Here is a 14,556-nt window from a genome sequence, read left to right as displayed (position 1 = left end):
TGTTTTTTAAACTAAACTAAGGATGTAAGATGGACAATCCTCAGTTTGCGCAGAATTCTTGTTGTGAAAGTCTAGCACAAAGAAACCTGACTGCTGGAGGAAAAAAAAAAAAAAGGTTGTTCGGTTTTTTTCCCCTCTTTATCTGGAAAGAAGACTGAAACTATGATTTGCAAACTCATTGTTCGGGGGGGAAAAATGGAAGAGGAACAGCCTTGCTGTTTCAACCGAACTCATTCTTGATCTATTTGTATTAGTAAGTATTTGTCTTACTGAGAACATTATTTCACCCTTGATGCTCTGAAAATAGGTTGCTCATAAAGGATAGAAATTGATTGTGAATTTTGTATCTTTCATAGAGTTGATGTCACCTTGCTGTTCTGCATTGGGTACACATGGGATCTCATAGCAATGCAGTAGAAAACCAAAATCTGAGTTGGTCTGTTTAACTGCATTAATCTGTTGCTTTCAGAGATAGCATCCTGACTGTGTCTCTGTGAATTCAGAAAGTGCTTCTGTTTCCTAGTGGAAAAAATGAGGGAGGATCTAGGTATGGGTCCATGCACTCAACAAATGGTGCCACAGGAACTGATCTCCTTTTTGTGTAACATACCTTTAACTAGCTCATTTCCTGAGAAGGATCTGCGTTCTTGTCTGATTCTGCTCTCTTGTGCAGTACAAAAAGAAACACATTAATGCTGAATTGAGTTACTGATTTTTTTTTTTTTCTTCCCAACTCTGTTGTTACGCATGTGAGAATTATTCTGCCTAGTGCAGAACTAAGGAGCCTGAAAGAAGTACTGCTGCTTAGCAGTTCTATTATGGTGTGTGGAGAGAAGATTCGGCAATGTGATGAGACGGCTGCAATGCTTGCGGGGGTCTCCTCCTAGAGTTCACACGCTGTCCATTGCATAGCCCTCTCTGTAGGAAATCTGTCATAATTCCAATGCCATGTGACTGGGGGAGGCAAAAGATGCCCGGGTATCAGTCACAGTGAGTTGTCTTCCTGTGGTGGCTGTGGTGAACCAGTCAGCATTAGCTACTGCTGGAGACTCTTTCTGGTGATGTTTGCAAACATTTTTGCAGCCAGAGTAAATCAGGGAGAAAAATTATATATTTCAGTCATGCTGGGAGAAGGCTCTCATCCAGGTTGAAATTTGTCTTGACAAACTGATGTAGTATATGGAGCTTGTCCCTGCTTGTGATGTTTGTAAACCTGTGCTGAGCACTGATCTGACTGGGATGTACTCAAACTCATGATCTTCTGTGTTGTAACTGTGATGAGGATTGTGTGGCTACAATACAAGTAGGAACACAGGTGCTAGTGGAGTAATCCTTTCTTCTGTCCTAAGGTATTTGATCCCATTTGGAAATTCTGAGCATGGGAAGGGAAAGGCATTTGACCTTAAGTGACTTGCACAAAGACCAGAAGAGACTGTCAGACTAGGTCTTATGAGCATCTTGTCTCCTGATCCTTTGTATAAGTCACATATAAGTAGACCACATGCATCTCTATACATGCTGAATGAATTCTCAAATTGTGCTACATTTCCTCCTTTGAATAATAATCTTTAATTAAAAGGAAAATGAGAAAACAAGGTGATGACAGATAGCACAGAGAAAACATTGAAAAGTGAAGAAAGAAATGTCTGGGAGTAACAACATGCTGATGTTCCCATGTTAAGGAATCAAGAACTTTCTGACTGTCATAGCAAAAATGGTGGGTGCTGCACTCTGCAGAGATCTGGGCACTGTGGGGGCAAGTTTGAAACAGAGCAGCAGTGGTCTTGATGTTTATTCTCAGAAGATGCCTCCAGCTTTCCTTTGCAAAAGGTGTGCAGTGGTCTCAAGAGATGCAGAATGCCCCTTTGTAGGTTTAAGCCTGTAGTTAATTAAACTGGAATCCTTCCTGTCTGGGCTGACTATTTAAGAGAACTTTAAATTACTGAGAATTGATCTGAAAGAAAATAGACAATACAGTTCATATCATTAGGTTTATCTGTGCCAAGCTTGCATGAGCGTGCCCTTAGTGTGTCCTCTAGCTCTACTTCTGCTCTCCTTGTTGTCCAGTTACAACTACCAGTGATTCTAATAGCCTTTACATCACTTTTTCCTTCAGAGCATGTTTTGTTGTAACTGCATTCACTTCCCCTGCTCCCTCTTCTGTTTTGAGGTCAGTCATCTGTACCAGACAGAACATAGTATCTGCCACATGCAACTAAGGACTGGTGATTTTAGGGAATGTGGTTTTAATTAGCTCTCCTCCTCTCCTCTGGTTGCTGAATGGAGCTGGCCTCAGGTGGAATTTTTTAATGGTGCTACTGCTGTCTCTGTTACACAAGCTGGAGCTCTGTTTTGTGGAGTAAATTGAGACAAAAATGAAACTTCCTTTAGTAGACTTAACAGAGCTGGTCAAAGCATTTCAAATTTGTGTGAACAGTCATTTTTCACATGTTGGTAGCAATATATACAGCAAGTCAGGAAAATATTGCCCTTGCAGCTTGTCTGATTTCACTACTTTTTTTTTTATTATTTACCAAGTTATTTACTGATGCTATTTGCATATGGCTATGCAGTGGTGGCACCTAAGTTGCCTTTTTTTTTTTTTTTTACCTGTGTAGGAGCTGATTTCCTGAGAAATATGGAGAACCCCAAGCTTTTCCTTCTTCCTTTTTCTCAGTGGTATCAGTTCTCTTGTTTAGCTGACTAAGTGACAGTTTGATACTTTGTCACAAGATATTCCTTTTTATCTTTTACGTTCTGTTTGGCTGCTGTTGTTGTTTTGCAGAGCTAGTTTCTGGCAAGGTGATCAAGCTATTGGACTCATGGTGGAGTTAGGCAGAGGCCAGGCATGAGTTAAAGGAAGCAGGGAGAGCATTACATGCGGCAGGCAGGGGAAGATGGTAGTGTGGGACTGACTGCTTTGGCATGGTCAACTGTTTAGCCTGGCTCACTGAAGTGCGCTTGAAGTTTGTGAAGGGGTAAGCTTTTTCCCTCCTGTTTAGGTGAATTATCCTTACCTTGGAAGTAAAGTGAAGAGCATGACTGAAAACAGTACTGGGCCAAGAGGCAGCAGTAACTGAAACATCTAACCACTGATTTTCTTTCTTGGGCTCTGGATGCCCTTGGAAGGTACTGGCGTGGGATAGAGCAACTCTCTGTGACTTCATGGACATTTTTCAGAGTAAAATACATTGATGGTAGTTGTTTGTGGTTTTTTTTTTAACCTAAGGCCTTGCTTTAAGCTATTTAAATACACTCTGTAAAAAAGCTATCTCTAGTTTGAATATACCCACCTCTTATCTATACAACCCCCAGAATCTGCTATCTCCAAGGTAGTGGTTTCCAAGATTTGAGTGGCTTCCTGTAAAGATAAATTGCATCAGAGGCATGACCTTTATCCTTTGAGCTATTTAAATAGCTCAAATATCTATTGACTTTATGCCTTGTGATTTCAGTTGCTGAAAAGTGACCACCAAAGAAAAGAAGAGTTGACCTAGAGTGTATCGGATTGGTGATATCTTCATTTATAGAGCACTGCAAATACAGATGACATTTTTTCTGACAAATTCTTCCCCCAAAACTACTGTATTGTGACTGGATGCATTTTAAGGATTCAGTGCATCCATATAGAATCAAGTAAAAGAAAGGAGTAGTGTCTATTATGCATGCTGAAGATAACTAGGGAAAGATGACTGTGCAAGGAAAACAACTGGGAGCCATCTTTGCCTGGAAATAAACCTAATGGTTCTTAAGACTTCTCTTTAAATTATGTATCTGAGTATTTCTGCATCTTTATGGAAATTTTCAGTTGGAAGAGAGAAATGGAGCTATAACTGATCAAGTTAGGAAGGCGTAATCCATAGTTACTACATTTAGTAAAGAAAGATGTTTGTGTTTGTCCCTTAACAGATCAGCAGGATCAGCATTTACAGAAAAATACAACAAAGCAGATGGGACTCCATGTCATCTTTAGTTAAAATATGCATCCATTCATATGGAACTGTGCTCTGGAAGAATCTAATCAAAGCAAAACCCTGCTTTTATACTGTAAAGAGCTGTGGGAAAAATACCAAACATCAGGTAATGTCAATGCCTGCCTGAGTTTGGAGGCAGTGTGACGCTGTAACTTAAGAAGTTATTAACTCTCTCATCAGCACTGATGTGTTAACTCTACGTATTTACTAGGCATTTCAATGATCAGCACTAAGCTGGGGACTATGGGTCAGCGCAAGGATTTTAGATGATGTATTCATTTCTTTGGACTTTGTTTCTCTGTGGGAATATTAACTGTGTTTAGATTATATAAACTGGTGATAGCACTGGGTTTTGTATTGCTTTTTGCACTGAAATACATGCTGAGAGTGCTAAATGTTTTTGTTCTGGTTGCAGATGCGACTCTGCAGTTGTGCAATAGTGTTAAATGATTGTGAGAGAATGCACAGTGCAGGAAGTGCCTTAGTCTTCTTTCCCATTCCTCTAAATACCTATCTAACTTTGTTTTCTTAGATTTGACTGCCATCTCCAACCTTGCTTCTGCAGTAAGATCTGTAAGCATAGATTTGTGTGGAAGTTCTTGGTGTGTCCTTGACTCTAAGTTTCCTTGCATAAGGTCTGAAGTTTTGTTAGTCTCAGCACAGAGTAGACTGTTAGTATTAAAATATATATACCTATTGCTAATATATTTCAAACCAGCAAAACTTTAGTTTGTAAGTGAAATATTGGGGTATTGTCTTTGTGTATGTCTATCATAATTCTACATGTTGTTTATGTGAGCATTCAGATGAAGCTGATAAAGAACAGCTGTCCGTGAATAAACTGATTTCTGCCTGTCTGCTCACACCATTGCCTGGTCAGGATGTAGATAGTGACAGAAGACCCTCCTGGTTTCTTAAACATAATCTCTTAAATTGTGAGTACTGTTTTATGCCAGTTGCTCTTCAGTTGGCAAATGTCACCCAACCCACTGTTTACCAAATAATTCAATAATCGGAGGTATGTCTGTTCTGACTTTTAGTTTGTGTTTTTACAACTGAAAGCTTCCCTTTTCTTGAGTTAGCAAGTTAAGCTGTGTATGACAACATACTGGACGTCACACTCATGGAAATGGTAGTTGCAAAGATTTGTTCATCTGTCTCCACGTTTGTAAAGTTCAGAGGCTTTCCTTTCTTCAGAGACTGCAGATTTTTCTGTGTATATGGTCAGAAGAATATCAATGATTTACAACAAATGATATAAAATACCTGAAATATTTTCAGAAATAGTTCTCGTAACTGCAAATATTAAACTTCAGCTGTCGAATGTAGTTCCAAGCTGGCTTGATAGCCAGTCCTTTTCTTGGCTTTGGATTGTGGTGTAATGTCAGCTGCATTTCTCTAGAAGTGAGGCAGTCCTGTCTATAATTTGCTTTTGTCGCTCAGGTTTTATTTTTTAAATGGTATTTGTAAAGTGGTTTGAATTAAATGGCATAGAACTTCGTATTATTATGAAGTCTGTTCCTTCCTGTGATGATGTTCAGTTTGTATAAGCTGGAGGAGCTGCACAGCAGTAAACCAGCGACGTGGCATCTGTCCCTGTGAAACAGTGAAGGGCTAGAAGTAGATTGGTTGAATTTCTGTGGTGTTCTGAGTTATGTCTTTTGCTCTATGGCTCCACTTTAACATCAGCGTGGAAGGTCTCCACAAATGGTGGCAATCTGGAAGCAGTAGATTTGGACAGTGTTGAAAGGTCTCATGGGTGGCCACAGAGATACAGGTGATGGAGAGTATTCAGCTTGCATGCTAAGCTAAGGACCGAAATAAAAACTTTGGGCCTTTTGCCTTGTTTTACTGTATGCATAGTCTATCCTTTCGGTATTTAACCATCCTACTTCTCCTTGGTCCTGCTTTTCCTTGTGAAACTTTTCCAAGATGTTTTTTCTTACCGCGGTTATTTCCACAAATTATCTTTCCAAAGTTTTTCTCCTGGATTAATGTAAATTCTCCCACCTCAAAAAGATAGTGTCAATTCTATATTTTTAAAAGTACCGTGTACATTTGTGATACTGTAAAATAATTAGCTTCAATAACATCGGAGCTCATTAGGGTTACAGATTTTAGCTGTTATGATTAGATTGAGATAGGATGGGTAGCAACTTGCGGAGAAGTACCTATCCTGTGAGCTGTTGCTTACATTTAACAATCCTCAGTATCTATCATGGTGCATTAAAGAAGCCTACTTGTAAATCACTGCACAGTTTGGGTGTACAGACTGCCTGGCAGGCTTTGCATGAATCTGACCCAAGGCTGGTACGGTATGATTGTTGAAGATCAGGACTGAGCTGGATTGGCACAGACGTGTGGGAAGCTCACATAATGCAAGTTGTAGCTGGTGGTATCAGTGCTTCACTTTTATGAACATAGAGCTTAACTTTGCTGCCAGCCTGGCAACTTCCCACCGGGATAATGTAATGCAGCTGCAAGGTTGTTTTGGCTCTGTGCTAACTTTTTCCCATACCTTTTTTATAGTCTATCTCCTGCCTTTCCCCGCTCAGTCATAAAAGTTTTCTAACATTTGCTCTACTTTTAAGAGCTAGCAAGGGCATGGCAGTTGATAAGAGCCAACACCCTTCCATAAAATTGCACTTTTCAGCAGTGAAATATGCTGCCTTTTTGCTAATGTCAAGAACTGATTCTAGAGTTATGAGTTTGTTGGTTTGGTTGGTTTTACTTTTCAGCAAGCTATCCTTCATACCACTAGGGTGGTTAAGCTGCAGTTTGTATTTCTGTGACTACTTACAACTGCACTGAAGCTTTTGCAATGAAAGAACCTATCTTGCTTGAATCTCGGTCCATTTAAAGGGAGGCAAAAAGATCTGCAACGTCTCTTGAAAGATAGGGCTTCTTCAGGTTCTTGCTCCTGCCCCTTTCATCAGATCAGGAGCTAGGCTGACTCTCTAGAGACTAGATGTGTAGTTGTGAGTGCTGAGCTTGTCATGGTTGTCACAAATGTTTTGTAAAAAAAGTAATTATTGATGTCATAATTCATGTATCAGTTAAGGCAGATTGAGATGTATTTTAACCTGAAAGACACTCACTTTATGACTGAGATTTCCGATTCTAGAATATCAGTACTGCAGAGAATGTGAAAATATTATAAGCTCCTTCCTTCCATATCTTCAAACCTAGAAAGACTAATACAGCTTTTCAAATCAGAACAAAGCCTTCCAAGGGCAATGAGGAAAACATTCGAATAAACACAAATCAAAGCTAGTAGCGAGCTGCTCTCAGCCTTTGGCTACACCCTCCTTGCTTGGAACCTGCAACAAAATCCTCCCAACCCATCCTTCCTTGTATGATTTTTTTTTGGTTTCTTTTTTTCCTGGATTTTGACCTTTAAATGAAAAATTGTTTTGAATTCTTGGGAGGAAAGCACAAATATGGATGTGTGTAAACCAATTCACTGACAAATGTTTGTGTCTGCAAAGATTGAAACAATAGGCCAGGGTGACAAAAACTGCTCTTTCCTTCTGCTTAATTAATTCCGTACTGTTTTATGTCACGTGGGCCAAGGTACAAATTTCTAAGAATCTGAACTGACATCCAAGGGAAAGGAGGGGCTGATTTTGTGTCTAATTACCCTCTTTCTTAGTAAAGCAGTAGCGATTTCAGCAGTAGTTAATAAGATTGGTTCTCCTCTATCGCCAAAATGGTAATTTGTTCTTCTCTTCTAATGGCCTTTGTCTGTCCTTGTCTGGGAAGTGTGGAATAGGAAGGCAGCAAGAGGTTAACAAATGATGTGTATTGCAAATGAGCGGTCAGTGCCTTGGTGGGGGAGGGGAGTGCCAGGGTGCCGTCCCCAGCATGTAAAGGCAGATGTCTGCAGGATACTTTGGGTTCCTGAGATATTTTTATGAATGAAAGGTACTTATGCCAGGAATGCATGCTGAAATAGGCAATACTAATGGAGTGTCTCTACAACCTCCTTATCCTTTCCAGTAAATCTGCCTCTGAAGATAAATGTTTAATAACATTCCTATTTGGTTGCACTTGTTAGAGGTAGTTGAACTAATGACCCATGATCCAATAGATCCATTTGTAGTGAATAGCACTGAGGGTTCAATCCTATGTTGCTGATTGAGCAAGATGTCTGCTTAATTTATTGTGTTTCACTTTTGCAGCTCTTGCTCACTGCTCAAACCCAGTGATTTACTTAGCATTGAACGTAGCCCACCTTCCAGTTCTGCAGTTACGGAAGGGCAACGATTTGCTCATAGATATTAAAAAAAGAAAATCCCACATGCCCCTGGGAGTCAGCAGGTGTGGGTGTGTGAGACAGAAGTTGGAATCGTTGCTTCATTGTGATTTGGTCAGGTAACAGACCTGTGGTAGTAGCTGAGTATACAAACTTCTGCTGCAAATACCTGTGAATGTGTCTGATGTTTCCTTTGGTCAGTAATACTCATGCACTCAAATAGCTTTTTCCTGCAGACATTTCAGAAAGGTGGAAACAGAGCTAAAGTAAATTTGTCTCACACTTCAAACAAATACCTGTGGAATTCTTTCTATTCTAGAAATGAAGTGCTCCTAATCACTTCAATGGGAATCTGTCTGGTTTAAGGAATGCGGTACCCTGACCTAAGACCCCTGATAGCACTTATGTAATGAGACCCACTGAACCATGTGGGACTACTTAACCACATGAGTAATTTTATGGATGTTTGTGCAACATGCAAGTCCACGACAGTGATTTTGACTGCAGTCACTGATTTTTGATTGCAAAAGAACAGACTTAAACGTTGGCTTGAATGCCTGGAGTCTTCATCATATTTTCCTGCCATTGCATCGGGGATGGTCTCCTTTGTAATCTAGCTCCTGGCAAACAACAATTGCTTTCATAAATCCCGAGAATTCTTCCAGTAGCTATTTACTCACTGTTTTTTGTTAGATTGAAATGACTGGCCTACATTCCAGGAACTTCCTGTAATAAAAATTAAATGTATAAATAAATAAGCGACCGCCTCTTCAGCTGTCACTCAATCATTTGCTTTGTTAGAAGGTCCTACAGTTCAGAGTAATGATAATTAAAGTGGGTGGAATGGTGTGGGGAAAGAAACAACTACTTTTGCTAGATATTTTCCTTAACGGTTTTTTTTCAAGCATTGCTCAAGTTTGAGGTGTTTTACTGACAGCTTAGATATGAGGCTTTCTTGTTTGCATCTCTTTATAAGAGGATTGTGTTGGATATGGAATCCTGATACTTCTCAGTTTATGCTCTCATGTTTTGGAGCCCTTTCCAGTAAGACTTTATTGAAGATCCAGACTTAACAGTGTCTAATAGCAGCAATCTTCCCACTATCACTGAACAGCCTTTAATTTAGTAATTCAGGAGATTAAGTGATGCTTCAGGGAAGGAAAGAGCAGAACAGTGAGAGCAAAATATTCCTTTCTTGGCCTGATAATTCTGTCCTATAATATAATGACTAGGATATTGGAAAATCTGCTACAAAACCAAAGTAATATTTATATGCTTGATTCCCAAAGCTTCATTATATATACTTCTGTGTAAAATGTGTGTATACACACATAAACATACGTAATTTTAAGCGTGTAAAGCAAGCCCAAGACAGAGAAGGCAAGTAGCCTAAACGGTGACTATCGATGCTCTGTCTCCTTTTTAACATCCACAAAAAGTTGGCTTGTTTCCATCTTCTGACTTTGTCTAGGATAATACAGATGTCCCAGGGCAAGCATTCCTATTTAAAGCTATACCTTAATCTCTTTTATCCTGCCTGGCCTTCTTAATTTCTGTTTAATCTGGCTAGATGCTGATCCACAAGTTTTATTTAAAACAAAAAACCCAAACCAAACCAAAACAAAAAAACCTACCCTGCTCTCTTGGATGAGACTCAGTGGTTACTGCATGTGTCTTCAGGGCTGTCCATTACAAGTTCACTGGGAGTTTCATCTTCTCCAGAATCACAAGACATGGTTTAATCTGTACAAACTGCAAAGGGGAGTATCTGGAAGAATGACCAGAGCATTCTTGCAGAAAATATAGCTCCCCATTTCAGCAAGGAAAAACTTGTAGGGAGAAGCAGTGTCTCTTACTAGGCTGGCCAAAATGACTGGGAGGAGGGAGAACAGATAAGCTTTGGGGCCTTCAGGCTCTTCTCCATGTCTGCTAATTCCCCACCCCCTTAATGCAATATGTACTTATGTTTTCCCATAAACGTTTTGTGTATTACTTTGTAGCACATTTTATAAGGAGATAATGGCTTATACCATATTACTAATTTTTTAAGTCAAAGAAGTTTCACGTGAATATCTGTGACCACTGACTAGTTTCAAACAGTAATTTGGAGTCTCCCACAATGCAACTGAGTGTGTCTTAATCAGGTTCTTGTATAGTTCCTCTATGTCTCTAATGTAGAGAGAGTTTTATTAGTATGATTACTGTTTTAAAAAGCAGGCTAGACTGACAGCCCTGGAAACAGGAATTTCATCTGTTTTTTCTAGAAAGGGGATAGCACGCACAGCATTATGCAAATAATACCTGAAGACAGGATGAGGCTCCATGTAGATCTTAGTCTGCTTTACTGAAGCAGTTGCAGGGGCAGCTGTGTGATGATATGCTCGAGGATGAGAGTGGTCAGGACCTGACTAACTTCACACTGATGGAATAAAAACTGTGCAGCGGAACTATGTTGGGGATCGGCTCCCTGTCTCCTGTGTATGCAGGCAGTGTGGGGGAGGGTGGGGGTGGGTAAACAGGGTGTGTCTTCTATGTTTCTGTGCTGGGAGACAACCAGGAGATTTGGTTATCAGCTGAGAAAAAGCAGCTGTCTCCAGCTGATTCTTGTTAGTGGCTGCCTGAGTGTACTTAGACAGTCAGTCTCCATAGTTAAAATACTGGCTGTGAATACCAGCTGCACCAAGAGCAGGGTCACAGTCACAAGCTCCCCTGGAAATGACTGAAAACTCTCGATGGCCAATCTTCACATGACGTTCCATAGTCCAGCGCATGCCCTTACCCTTTTCATCCAAGACTTCCTTAGATCTCAAATTCTTGCATAACCTCATTTGTTGCATCTTTTGTGATAATCTTCAAGTGCTGCTATGAAACCCAAGAATAACTTGTGAACTTTGTGTGTGGTTTTAGTTTCTTACTAATGAACAGCTCCACACAGTCTCTCAGACTTCCAGAAGGAGACGGTGTAGCTTTTTAATTCTAAGTAGGATTGTGTATGTTGTTTCTTTATAATGTGAAATTAAAATAACATCAATTATCATTTTGTGTCTTTTCAAGTGGCTGTAACTGTTCTGCAGTCTGCCAACATGAATGAGAAATGCAAAATGATCATATAAGAAGTCTGTTCTAATTATAAGCATATTTTTATCCATATGAAGGATAGTTCTGGTCACCTTGAAATTTTCCTCCAGAGAACGGCTGCTAAAAATTGTATGTTCTTTTGCTCTAAAATACTAGAGGGCCCTGTAGCTGATTGTCCTATAACAATAAATATAAAGACTGTCTTGTAAACCAGTAACATTTACATTTTTTAAATAAGAGGGCAGTTTGGTATGTGTGACCTGATGACTCTTACTTGTTTTTTAAAAATCTTCTTAAATCCTCTGTGAATCTCTTGGTGAAAATGAAAAGATGAAAAAAGAAACAAGTGAAACTGCTGTTCTTCAGTACAGTCTGTTTCTGAATATTTAGATTATATAAATGAAAACGAAAATACTTTCTTTTCCCGCTTGGAAGAAAATCTTTACTTGGGCTGACAAACTTGCAGGACAGTTGCTTTAAACTGTTGACTCTAGTCTGTTATTCCTTGTCAAATGTGTTGTTTTTTTTTCCCCCCAGTTAAAATATTGACACGTTGCTTGTCTTCATCGCTGCTTTTTTTATATTTTGACATTAAAAAAGCAGATTCCTTTCTGCCTTCACTTCTGTATGATTACTCATCTATAAGCAGACCATTCCAAGCGTGAAATCACTGTCTTAGGGATGGATCTGATCCTAAATAAACAGATGAAGGCAGGAAGTACTATCTGTCCACTCTCTGTAACTTCTAACATACAACACTGAAGACTCTTGAGGGTTGGGACCATTGCAGGAAAGGTTTTTTCATTTTCACAAATGGCAACATTATTGTTTTTGCAGACGGGTTTGAGTCCTGAAGGAGCTGAGTGACCTCTTCCTACAGAGAAAGTATGGGCGGGCCCCCTCTGAAGTCTCACCTTCTGTGCAGTACTGGACATCTGGCCGTGGGCTGATGTGACTGAGATCTGCAGGCAAGCCTACAGAAAGGTAAAATGCGATAACGTGAATGTCTCACCTTAGTTCTAGGAAGGATGGGATAATGCTCGTAGTAAGTGAGAGAACCCACTTCAGTTTGACTCTTCTCTGAAGGGGAGATGAAAGAGGAGAGACCGCACAAGAGTGGGCACTTGTTTGCGAGGAAAATATCTGCTTAGATGAAGCAAGAACGCTGCATGACAGAAGTGTCCTTGAGAGGTTCAGTGTCATCCTGAGGTGCAGACACTAATAAAGTTACCCGTGTAGCCTGAACAGAATATGTGCAAAATGAATTGTTAACATATACTGTTAAGAGAACTCACCAGAGAGAGTCATAAGAGCTGAAGTATTTCAGTCCCACAGGTAAGTGAATATTGGTTAGGGCTAATGTTGCTGAAAAAAGAGCATTTCATAGAGGAGCTGATGCAGAGGTAACTGGTGTCAGAATGACTCCCATGGGCTTCCTGGAGTGAACTTCTCACTTTCTTGCACTAGTGGCAGTTTTTCTATGGAGTTCATGGTGACCAGCAGTTTGCCCAGGGGGTTGAAATTGAAGATATCTACATTCTGTGTTGAAGCAGAGCTCACAGGTTTTTGATGGTCTTCGGTTGCAGAGTTTGTGGTAACTTGGAGTGAAAGGTGTGGGCTGAGTTAGTAATAAGTACTGGAAACGAAGTCATTTTCTTGCTCTCCCAAAATGGTCATTATCGCTTTGATTTAGAGAATAAATTACTTGATGAGAAAATAAGCATTTAAATTCTGTCTTACATGTCTTCTAGCTGTTCCTGATCTATAATGTTTGCTTTCTATGTTTTTAGGGAGAATATTTGTGGGTTTTTTTAATAATTGTGCTTAAAAGGATTGAAGGAGTGAGATACTAAGTCTGTTGAACTGGGAACATAGGAACACTTGTGGAAAGAGAAAAATAGTGTTAATGGTTGATTGCAGAGTTCCAGTTTTGGATTAGACACATGAAATTTTTTTTATGTGCAAGCAACAGTTTTTCTATTATTAGTGTGTTCCATGCTTTTTCTATGGAAAATTCATCATTTACTTTAAGCCTTTGAGAAATTTCTGTTTATGTTGTCCATTGAAGTTTTAAAGGACAGTTGGAGAAACTCCGTTAATCCTGTTTTGCTATCTATTTGATTTTAATATTTTTCTCAGGATTGTTTCTCTCAGATACTTTACCAAGCCTCACTGTCACTAGGAATGCAGGCATAGGACTTGAACATAACTACATTAAACTGTACCTTACACAAAGGTGTCTTACCAAGTGACTGGAGAAAGTATTTTGCTTTTACTCTTGCCTTTCAGAACATCAGAGGCTTAATACAATTCAATTCCACAGCAGTCCATAGTAGTTTTCCTACTTGGAATTACATCCCAGTAATTTAATAAGGTACACCCTCTTGTAGCTTATTGCTATGCTTTTAAAATATTTTGGTAGTTTTAGGAAACCTTAACTTCTGTGTCTGGATATCCAGCAAAGATGTGTTTCTTCTTGATCATGGCAGTCAACATGCTGTGGTACTAACGCTGTGTGCAAAATAACATTCATTCTTAATCATTTTAATAAAAGTTTACCAATGTTCGGTAATAATTCCTAATACTTTAAAAGCTAGCAGAGGCATTACTTCAGCAAATAAGCATCACTGAACATTTATTTTTAGAAGAAATAACTGTGCAGTTTGAACTCAAATGCTTTTAAAATGTCACACAGATGACGTTTCTTACTGTTAAAGGTATCCCTTTCACTATGCTAGAATATTTTCCCAGTTCACATGAGAGAATTATTTTAAACCTTACCTTGTCTCTTGCTAAAATGAATGTTTTTCACAGGTGTTGTGCTGCATAAGTATTGCTGGGAGGGCTTTTATTTCTTACGTTTTTTTAGACTATTTTTGTAATACAGTTTTATAACAATAGCAAGTTTTAACTTGGAAGATAATGTATTACAACCAAATATTTATATGTTGATCTAAAATAATTTTCTCTCCTACGTTGGGTATTGACTGCATTGCTGCATCAGTAGCCACTAGCTGTATTGTGTGGCACTGAATTCTGTTTGCTTGCTGTTTACTCCTATGAGCAAAAAGCTCTCTGAGATGCAAGTTCTATGTTTTGTTGCTTGTGTTTGTCACTAGTGGACATGGCTTTGCGTACGTGATGACCCTTCCTTGAGACGAGACTTACTCTTTTCCCATAAATGAGCTCACTGCTTAATGTTTTTGGAAGCGGTGTAACTTGTGTCTCAGAAGATGATTCGCAATGACT

General features: G+C 39.3%; 1 protein-coding gene and 1 long non-coding RNA gene across 5 annotated transcripts in view; one reads left to right on the top strand and one right to left on the bottom strand.

Annotated features, from left to right (window-relative positions):
* Nucleotides 1-14,556, top strand: part of ALS2 (alsin Rho guanine nucleotide exchange factor ALS2) — a 216,372-nt gene that overhangs the window by 16,959 nt on the left and 184,857 nt on the right. For all 4 annotated transcript variants that reach the window (XM_046943915.1, XM_015289451.4, XM_046943916.1 and 1 more), the window contains exon 2: nt 12,145-12,291. The gene's annotated coding sequence lies outside the window, so the exon portion shown is untranslated. The remainder of the gene's footprint in view (nt 1-12,144; nt 12,292-14,556) is intronic.
* LOC101747813 lies at nt 8,663-10,717 on the bottom strand. Its single transcript, XR_001467435.3, has 3 exons — nt 10,531-10,717; nt 9,864-9,997; nt 8,663-8,955 (listed from the first exon to the last, which is right to left on the bottom strand). It is a non-coding gene; the product is annotated as an uncharacterized LOC101747813 (long non-coding RNA).

The sequence above is a fragment of the Gallus gallus genome, chromosome 7 (genome assembly GCF_016699485.2).
Source record: "Gallus gallus isolate bGalGal1 chromosome 7, bGalGal1.mat.broiler.GRCg7b, whole genome shotgun sequence".
In the NCBI taxonomy this organism is placed as follows: domain Eukaryota; kingdom Metazoa; phylum Chordata; class Aves; order Galliformes; family Phasianidae; genus Gallus; species Gallus gallus.
The sequence above is the reverse complement of the archived record's forward strand: the minus strand, read 5'-3'. Positions and strand labels throughout refer to the sequence as shown.